The sequence below is a fragment of the Dendropsophus ebraccatus genome, chromosome 6, assembly GCF_027789765.1.
Source record: "Dendropsophus ebraccatus isolate aDenEbr1 chromosome 6, aDenEbr1.pat, whole genome shotgun sequence".
In the NCBI taxonomy this organism is placed as follows: Eukaryota; Metazoa; Chordata; class Amphibia; order Anura; family Hylidae; genus Dendropsophus; species Dendropsophus ebraccatus.
This window is the reverse complement of record NC_091459.1, coordinates 92,678,775-92,689,337: the sequence shown is the minus strand read 5'-3', so window position 1 is coordinate 92,689,337 and position 10,563 is coordinate 92,678,775. Positions and strand designations below refer to the sequence as shown.

General features: G+C 38.6%; 1 long non-coding RNA gene across 4 annotated transcripts; it reads right to left on the bottom strand.

Moving 5' to 3' along the window:
- Nucleotides 1–2,344: 2,344 nt before the first annotated feature.
- On the bottom strand, nt 2,345–9,739 carry LOC138794935 (uncharacterized). Of its 4 annotated transcripts, XR_011363534.1 has the most exons (4): nt 9,412–9,739; nt 3,713–3,824; nt 3,453–3,618; nt 2,345–2,680 (listed from the first exon to the last, which is right to left on the bottom strand). It is a non-coding gene; the product is annotated as an uncharacterized lncRNA (long non-coding RNA). The 4 variants fall into 4 exon arrangements; XR_011363533.1 differs by lacking the exon at nt 3,453–3,618; XR_011363535.1 differs by lacking the exon at nt 3,453–3,618 and having other exon boundaries at nt 3,713–3,821.
- Between the last annotated feature and the right edge of the window lie 824 nt (nt 9,740–10,563).

Genomic DNA, 10,563 nt, shown 5'->3' with positions numbered 1-10,563 from the left:
AACTTGTTTACTCAAAGATGATAAATAACAAAGTATAAACAATATTATGAGATTATGTTTCTGGCTTAAAATGTAAATACAAGACAACAGATAAGTTCTGTGTTAAAAGTCTTTGCACTCTGTTTATAAAGGAAGTTGCTGACAGTTCACCAGATCTATGGCATTATTACCGTATATACAGGCTGCATGCTAACAAGCCACTATGACTATTTAGGTTGTCACTTCAGGAATAGTCTTTGCCTCACATCTAATATGCAGGATAATATGTGGTAATGTTGAAATACGGTTTTAAAAGAAAATTGTAATGGAGCCATATGCTTCTGCGATCAAATGTATATAAGTATTTAAGAAGTGACAGTCAAGTATAGACATAAGAAGGGTTTTACTGTCAAGAGGTCAGAACAGCTTAAGTTGGATTTTTGTTCTTTGGTCTAAAAGACTTCTCACCATACCCCTTTAACTAGAGGAATTATTCATTTACAGGTAATATTTAGTATACTCTGTAAGTATAATTCTATTATACTTATAATTCTATTACCCGAATTTTTATTCGGGTAAGTTGCCCACTCACTGAAATTTGCTAAATGGATTAATATGGCTTTATTATAGTAATTTTGATAAGAGAAAATGCATGCAAAAGGAGACATGAAGTTCCCATGAGAGCTCAAATGTCATACATAGCCTCCCAGGCAAGAAGAAGCACTGAGTATCAACCTGCCATCAGTCACATCTGTCTGACTATAAATAATATGTAGTGCACATGCCATAATAATAGTCTGGTATGGGAAATCCCTTTAAGATTAAATCTTTATCAGGCTATGTTCACTCAACGTATATTTTCGTAAAACCATGGCCGTTGTACAATGGGGCTGTGATTATTATGAAAATACAGTATACGTTACCTGTCAGCGCACACTATGGAGCGAGCAGCTCCGGCCGTACGCTCCATAGTGTGCTGTGGGGAGTTCTGATACGGGCCTGATACTCTGATATCAAAACTCTGCAGTGCTAAAGATGATCTTTTCAGAGACCGGCTGTTCCGTGACCCAGACGGGTCACGGAACGGCCGGTCTCTTACATTGTGTGACCATAGCCTCAGACTGCATTTAGAATATTCTGTACAGCTTGGGTTAAATTAGGACTAGTGTTGAGTGGACCTGTGAAACTGTTCGGGTTTGGCAACATTCTCCGAATCACGAGCACTCGCATTTGATTCCTCGTGGTTGCAGAACTTGGATGCAGGATACCGGATAATTATTTAGGCAAGGTTCACACACAGTATGATACCGGCCGTTCTGTGACAGGGCCGTGTCACAGAACAGCCGGTGTCAGTGAAGTTCATCCCGACCGGTACTGCAGTACCTGGCCAGAAGAAATTAGCTTCTTTACAATTGAGAAGCGGGCACATTCAGGTGTGCCTGCATTCCAATTACCCATAGTCGACAATGTAAAGTGCAGCCAGAGCAGCACTTTATCTTTTCTGCTCTGTCAGGATTGCTGATTTTATTAAATTATATATCAGAAAAAAAAATAATTAAAAGCAATCAAAATTTTTCTGTTACATCAATATGATATTGATAAAAACTAGAGATCATGGCACAAAAAATTACACCCCAACCAGCCCTGTAGGTAGAAAAATAAAAGCTCTATGGCTTTTAGAAGGTGATGAGGAACATTGCATTAATTTGACCCGAACACCCGGGCATCAAAGGGCTCTGTCTTGAAAGGGTTAAATGAAAAAATATGTTGTGTGAACTTAGCCTTAGTGTGTAAGGGAGCCTCCCAACCCTCCCATGAAGATATGTATAATTTCAGATGCCACCAGGCAATGAGAACACATGTATATAGGGGGTATGTTAGAAGAGATAGCTGTTGGCTGAATTAGCATGTACGGCTACCTTTGAAACAGAAAAATTGTAACTTTTTGAATATAGTCCTGGAGTTCACATATGTCCTTTTTATTCTTTAATTGCTTATTTACAATTGAATAACACTCCCTCTGGCTTTTACATGATGAACATTTTCTTCTTCTCTCTATTTTATTTTCCTGTTTTCTGGTTTATTGTACACTTGACTCCAGAGCCCTTAGAAACAATATGCAGAGTAAAACTGTTTATGTAGGAGGATTTTTTTCCCAAGCAAAGCTCAGAGTGCCTCTCCATTAAGTTGCCTTTTACATGTTGTCATTTTCACTTGAAGGCCACTTTTAAGCTTGTCAAATTGTGCTAAAGCCCTTTATGTACACAGTAATATAATTTTTTTACTTGATACTGCATTGTATTGTTGATTTAGAACAAGTTTTCTCTAAGGGGACTTGCTGCATCTTGCTGAGACCACGCAAAAATCAATTTTTATTCTTTATTATAATAAGCTGGTAGCTCCAAATAGGCACAAGTATGTGCTTAATGCAGTGTCTACCACTAAACCAGCACTTGGTGAGGCGCCTCTGATGAAGTGGTGTCACTTCTGATGTATCCGCTTCAGCTTGTTGGGGAGCTGCAGCCCTGTATTATAGAGTGTAGTCATGAACTGGAGCAGCTGGGAGGGATTCTTTGTAGGTCACTGACAAATGAAGAGGCATAGCTCCAGTACAAACATGACCTTTTAATGTAACACACGCTATCATGAAGAACATGTATCTTGTACAAAATGCACAATCAGCAGTTTTCAGTGGCGTTTCCTGTGTAATATATAAATAAATGTATTAGTGCTAAGAAGATGAACTATGTAATACAATGTAATATAACAATACCTCAGGGAGCAATAAGTGCTGTTATAATGTAAGAAATTGATATGTTGTTATGCTATATGTATTGATATTGCTGCTGAGGTCAAACTGCAATATAACTGGACTTGTAGGGTTATTTGCACTTAGTATTTAGACCCTGGTTTTGCTTTAAACCGGCAAGACATTCTTTTCTGGTATTTGAAAACCTTTTTGAGTCCTCTTTTTTGCATTTTTGAAATGGTTTATTAGATGTTTTTTTAACTTTTTTCCCCTACTATAGCAAATGCTAATATGCAATTTGTAAACCAAAGAGAATCAAACTAAGGCTATGTTCACACACAGTATTATTGGACAGTATTTTTCAACCAAAACCAGAAGTATATTGAAAACACAGAAAGACTATGGTCACACACTTTTAAAATTTAGTCAATGACTGCCATTTAATTACAAATAATTGCTGTTGTTTTGAAATAACGTCCATTATTTAATATTTATATTAAATATTATATTTATAATTATTTATTATAAATGATGGCCATCCACTAAATTTCAACAGTGTGTGAATAAGGCCTTTCTGTGTTTTGGTTGAGCAATACTGACCAAAATACTGAGCAAAAATACTGTGTGTGAACCTAGCCTAAAACTGCAATGGGGTCATTTAATTGGGTTATCTTATATCAGAAAAATACCCTACTTTGGTTATACAATAACAAACAACACTCACCTTGGCGAGTCGTGCATCTTTGGTCCACCTCGATGCCTCTGCCTATTTACCTCAATGATAGCTAGCCCTGTTTTGCTGGTGTCATTCTAAACACACACACTTGGGCCAGTCATTGGCTGCATTGGTTAAGAGTGGCATCAGAAGAGAAGAGCTAGCTGTCATCAGGCTATATAAATAGAGGCATTAGATCAGACAGGAGTGGCAGTGACGTATTTTGTTATTTCATAACCAAAGAAAAGTCTTCATTAAAAATGTCTTACCTTTTAGCTGCTAGTCAGAGCAACTCAGATAGTAGGACAGGGGAGTAAAAATCCTTAAAGCATAATTCATGCAGTCTGGAAAGAGAGAGGAGAGCAGATACAAGGCAGTCTGCTGTGGAGAATAGGCAGTGTTAATAAAGCACACTACATAGGCTGTACATGCAAAAGTAAATGTTTTTACATCATAATACTATTAAAATAGCCTATTACTTTTTTTGGTATTCTCTTTTTCTGTTCTAACAAATGCAGATGCTATAAACTAAAGGCTGACAGATCCATCACACGATGGACACCAGTTGCATTCAGTCAACCTCCCTTGACCCGTAATGGGGTCTATCACATTCCAACATGGTGTCTGTCATTTTACTAGAAACTGTAAAAGAAGGAATAAGAGAGAGGGGTGCTTCCTAGTGTACTATAAGGGCGAGTTCAGACTACGCAATTCGCATGGATAAAATGCAGCGGATTCCGTTGCTTGCATGCAATCACGGCCGCGCGCCTCTCCGCCCGTGCTACAGACAACATTCTATGCACGGGCGGATTCCTCATTCCACCGAAAGAATTGACATGTCTAGAAAAAATAGCATTTCATAATTGACTAGGTTTTTTTTTCCGATCAAATGTTACTGAACCTGCAAAAGGCCTCTAACGCAGCCTTTGATATACTTGCCTGCCTTGTAAAATACATAAGGAACATTTGCAGATTTTTAGGTAGTAATCACAAGGAATTAGGAATCACAGTGTAAAGGTATTAAACTGTCTAGAGAGCAGAATTCCTGTAGTGAAACTATTAATCTATGCTCATAAATTCTTCAAAAGACATAATGAATGTAGAAGGTACAAAAAGGAAACTGAATCTTAAAAAGAGGTTTGATGGCAAAATTCCAAAAATAGAAGTTTTACACTTTGTCGAAAATTTCTAAATGAGCAAACTTGCACTTTCATAGTAACATTTTATACGGTGGACCATATCTTGCATTACATGATCTGATTATTGCAGAATTGCTTCTTTTGTTACATTATTTGGCAGAGGATTAGTTTAAGACTGGGTTCACATTCTGTAAAATAAAATAAATCTGTAATATAGTTATAGCAGCTCTTTTATATCTAATAATGGGCTTTATTTAAGACTATGGAAAAGTGTCTGTATGTCTGAGTGTCACATTGGCCCAGATTCATCAAACTGTCTGAGGACAAGAACTTTCTGGTCTCCCCATAGCTCATCAGCTTTAATTTTTTTTAAATTCTCTAGTAAAATGAAAGCTGTGCCATGATTGGGGAATACAGACAAGTTTACTCCTCAGATAGTTTGATAAGTGTGGGAAATGCAGCGTGAACCCATACTGGGAACGTAGCCTAGGGCTATGTTCGCACACTGTAGAAATGACAGCGCTTTATTTGTATAATGGCAGCCATTATTATAAAATTACAGCCATTATTTAATGCTGAATGATGGCCATCCAATAAAAATGGTTATCATTTCAACGGTGTGAACATAGCTAAAGCCGCTTTTCTACTGACTTTTTTAATGCAATGGGGGAGATTTATCAAACATGGTGTAAAGTGAAACTGTCTCTGTTGCCTCTAGCAACCAATCAGATTCCACTTTTCATTCCTCACAGAGTCTATGGAAACTGAAAGGTGGAATCTGATTGGTTGCTAGGGGCAACTGAGCCAGTTTTACTTTCTACCATGTTTGATAAATCTCCCCCAAAGTGTGCACTGATAACTGCTTATGGCTATGTTCACACAACGTTGTTTTTATGTAAAGAACGGAAGTCAATGCAATGTCGCCCGCTGTATGCACACATCATTATTTTAATGCCTGTTCAGCTGGTGGATGTACTTTACATTGAAGTAAATGGCTAATTGATTTGCAGGCACACGCAACGGTGCCCTCAAGTCAATGGTAAAAAAAAGAACGTACCTGCAGCCCATACAGAGGAATCGGCTGCAGGAACATGATAAATGCAGCCCGGTGGCCGGCAGTGCTATGCAACGGACGCTTTTAAACATATGCTGTGAACATACCATTTTACTGACTTTAATATACTACATTTTTAAATGAAAAAGTGCCACACTCTATAGCTGCTTTATATATATATATATATATATATATATATATATATATATATATATATTATACACTATATATATATATATATGCTTACAAGTGTCTTCCAAACAAATGAAGTATATTATAAAGTCCATGAAACAGTCCCTTGAACTATAATATATTTAGATCGACTTGCAGATTCAGTTATGTATTTCTATCTGAAGTCGGTGATATACACATTATCAAAATATCTTTGTGAGTTTTTTGTTGTTACCTTTTGAAATACATAAAAATATCTGCTATTTGAAGTGTTTTTTTTTGTGTTTAGCACACTTTTGAAGTTCTATTGACAACATTTTATAGAAAATATCTTACTTAGAGTGTCTTTTAATACAAATACCACTGATCCTAAAAATGGCATCAACCAAAATGCTGTATTTAGGGGAGATTTTAAACACAACAAAAATAGTGTGAGGCTATGTCCCCACAAAAGATTTCACAGTCGTCTTCACGTCTTTTGACAGCCATCATTGCCAATAGACGGCCAGCTTTTAGCACTAAAATGACGGACGTCTGAAAAGACATCTGTGATATTAATGATGTGTAAACATAGCCTAAGCGAGAAATAATGGCCGTCTATGGATAATGACGGCCGCAAATAATGATTTTGGCCTATGGAACATGTATGAAGGGACATGGATTTGCATGTGACCTTGTATTATGGAGATAATAATTCACAAGTAGCACTGTAGAGAACATCTTGTAGAGAACATCTTCATAAAGTAGCATTTAATAGGCTATACCATTAAGTTTTCTGCTGATCCATACAAAATCTGACAATAAGAAAGATGACCCATATTTACTTAAACTGTCTAGAGATGAGCTTGACTTATGGTGTGTTTACACAGAGAGATTTATCTGACAGATCTTTGAATACAAAGCCAGGAACAGACTATAAACAGGGAACAGGTCATAAAGCAAACACTGGGGTCTCTCCTCTTTTCAAATCCATTTCTGGCTTTGGCTTCAAAAATGTGTCAGATAAACCGCTCTGTGTAAACGCACCATTAAGCATGCTTGAGTCCGTTTGCTCTTCATTTGTATACCGGTGGCCGACAAAGTTAAATGCAGCACTAGGTATTCAGGAAAACATGGATACAGCGTGCTTGCATTGCATTCCATGTTATTTTACAGCAGACAGTTTAAGAATGGGTCAGATTTAGTGAGGTTCAGACTGTTTAATGTTGTATTTTTAGACTGGGGAAGAGAAGACTGCTAAGGGTTTCTGCTCCCCGGTGTTAAATTTTTTTTTAGCCCCAACCCTTTTTCGTGAGGTGGAGGGATGGATTGAAAGTGACACTGTCACCCCTTTTTGCATTATGACTTCTCTACACAGGTGTAAAGGGTAAATTTACCAGTTATCATACTTTATTTTACATTATACATCATGGTGCTTGTTCAAGTAAAAAGTGATCTTTTATTTTCTGCAGATTGTGTTATGTGGGCGGTGACTGTCATGGTGCTGTGGTCTGTGCAAAAGTTATATTTTCCCCATGCCGATGGTTTTATAAATAAGTAAATAATAAAAAATAAAATAATAATAGTGATAATAATAATAGTAAACAGATCCTAGCTATTCTGTAGATACCTTGTTTGGGTTCAAGCGAACTTTTCATACAGTTGTACACATGAGCCCAGCATGGAAAGTTACATTTAGAGGCTATGTTCACACAATGTAAAAGTACGGCAGTTGTTGCCATCGGCAACAACAGCCGTACTTTGTACGCCTGTGAACACTGCCTGTTCTTCTATGGGATCTTGGCCGGAGCTTATACACATCATATGCGCTCCGGCTGGGATCCCATGCGGACCTGTAAATAACTGACATGTCAGTTTTCTGCGGCCGCAAGCAGAAAGACCTGTCAGTTCACAGAATGAAGCGAGTGGCTCCGGCCGCTTACTTCATTGTGTGCAGTGGGAGGTTCTGATGCGGGCGCTTATGTGCGCGCATCAGAACACTGCGGCCGGAAAGATCATCCAGCCGGTGATCTGTGCAGAGACCGGCCGTGCCATGACCCGGCCAGGTCACGGGACGGCCAGTCCGATACGTAGTGTGAACATAGCCAGAAAGCGTAAATGGTAAATCAACCAACATCTCTTATAATAAAGAATCTGGAAATGCATTCATAATATTGCACACAATGGTCAAATAATAGTTAGAGTCACCATTTGAGTAATATAAAATAATTATCATTATTGATATAATTATTATTGCTATACTATACATTTGGCACTGTAGGCAGCATGATTTATATATCTCCTCTTGGCTGATAGTGATAGCTGAGTGCAATTCACGCACGCACATTAAATGAGAGACATATGAAAACTGTAGTTACAGACATCCCCTCTAAGCAGCACTGATCTGGACAACATAGTACAGATGGTGCTCGGTCTGTACCGCACTGTACTGCTTTATTCTTCGCCACAGCTAGTCCAGCTTCAGGCATTCTGACAAAGTCATGTCTCTTACAGAGAGGCAGCAGCCCGACCCATTGCCTGGAGCTTATAATGCTTTTGGCGCATTACACAGATCATAAAGAAGATCATAGAAAAGTCTTTACTTTGACTCAAAGTGCCAAAAGATCAGTGAGCCCTCAGATATAAGTTATCATTAAATGTGCTCAGTTACAGGCGCTATTATGTGGACACTGGTAGCATGAGATACAGATTACATTGTTTTGCTTTTTGAGTGCTGTTTCAAACCATTATGTAGAAGTTTTTCTATATATAACATCTTTTCCTTGGAAAGAATATTCAGGTTAGGATTTGGGGGGGGGGGGTATTAGAGAATATATTAATATTGCACTAATACATAACACCTATTAGTTATGGAAGAACTTGCATGTACAGTAAGGGTAGCTGGTGCATACATTACCCAGTAACAATGGCCGTTGTTTAATTTAAAAAATACTGTGTGTGAACCAGGCCTACAGTATTTTTTTGCTTTATACAGCATTTGGTCTTACAGTATAATATGACGTGATACAAAGAAGCAGATTATCATTTTGTATCTTTGGCTCTTAAATGAAATTTCTCATTCTACAATTACAGAGGTACTGTAGTGTTTTATTCAGTATTTGGTCCTCACTTTGGTCAGTCTTTTAACCAAAACCAAGAGTGGGTCCCAAACATAGGAAGAACATGAAAGAGAGGATGGGACTAATTGCACCTTTTTTCTGTGCTTGCTACAATATTGCCAAAAATAAGCACCAAAATGGAGACCAAATAGTGACCAAAATACTGTGGGTGACTTTGGGCTTACTCCCATATATAAAGGTTTCATTGCCAACATTTGAGTCAGGGCATTTAAGTGCCCCTTTAAGGAAGGCCCTACTAAAACAGGACTGTTGTTGGTAATAATGAGCTTTATGGAACCTTTTCACCAAGGCCTGCCCCCTTCACCCGTGGAAAGTGTCTATAAAAAATAATACATAGTATACATAGCTTTTGGCACAAACTCTTACTTGTGGAACAGGTAGATTCCTATGTAACAGGGACATTATCTCTTTAAGAAACTAAGTAGCAGGAGGGATGTAATTTCAGTCTACTTCACAGCTATATGCAGTCTCTCAGGGTGCCCCACCTTTTGATCCTAGTAACAGCAATGCATCCTCTGCAGCTCCAGCTCTGTCTCCCTTGAGAAGTACCTTCATTACTGCTGCAGTGATGAAGCTGGCTGGGCACTTCTATGTCAGTGCTTCTCTCTCCCAGGTGCTTTACACTCCACCTACTTGCACTGGGCTGTTGCTCTCTTCCTTCAGTGTTGCACTCTGCAATCTCTCTCGAAGCCCCTATGGACCTGGCTGGGCTGTCCTGCTCACCTTGGATGACCTTGTCACACCACTCTTCAACTCTGTCACTGGGCACTGCCCTTGACCTCCAGCACTGGACTGTTCTCTTCCTCCTGGAACTTGGTGTGTCACACTTCCTGTGTCCCTGGCTTTTTCTTCCCCAGTTATAACTATTACTCCTAGCTGGGGACTGGCTCCCTCTGCTGGACAGAGGTGATAACAGCCAACCGCTATGTTCTAACATTGCAGCAGAACCTCCTTGCATCACACACAAATAGCAGGTCAGTCACAGGATGGGAGTGAGTCTTTTTATGTAATATTTATACTGTCTAATAAGACTTAACCAGACATCACTTTTAATATTTTGAATTATACCCTAAAATAAATAGCAATTGCATTTCTTTTCCAGAGCTTTATGCTGTGCAATTCTGCTTGTCCTGTCCTGGGCTAGACAGCAGGAACAGCAATACCAGTAGACTGCGGGCTCCTCATTAGGTGTTGCATTGATTAGTAAGCTCCACATAGATAACAACACAATCAATGATCCTGCAACTCCAGGGAGGTCTTGGGATTTAATTCAAAGCTCTCTCAGCTGCTTTAAAAAAACAATAGCTTAAGCCCGAATGGGATCAGAATGTGTTCGGCAGTATTAATTCACTTGACAGTTTAAGCCCATTGACTTTGGAAAGGCAAATGTTAGGTTAACGTGCTGTTATACCATAGCAGATATACCCAGAGGACTTCACTAGCCAAAGGTTCTGTATCATCCTCTAGTGCTAAAATGCTGTGTTTAGTTAATTAATGAAATATAATGATCAGGGATAGCATGTCAGCGGTGATAGGACTGATTTCTCCTTAACTCCTCATTGATGGTTTTGTTTAATGATAAGTAACTTTGTACAACAGCTGCTGTCCGACTAGAAGTCCGCAGTTTCCTTTCAATT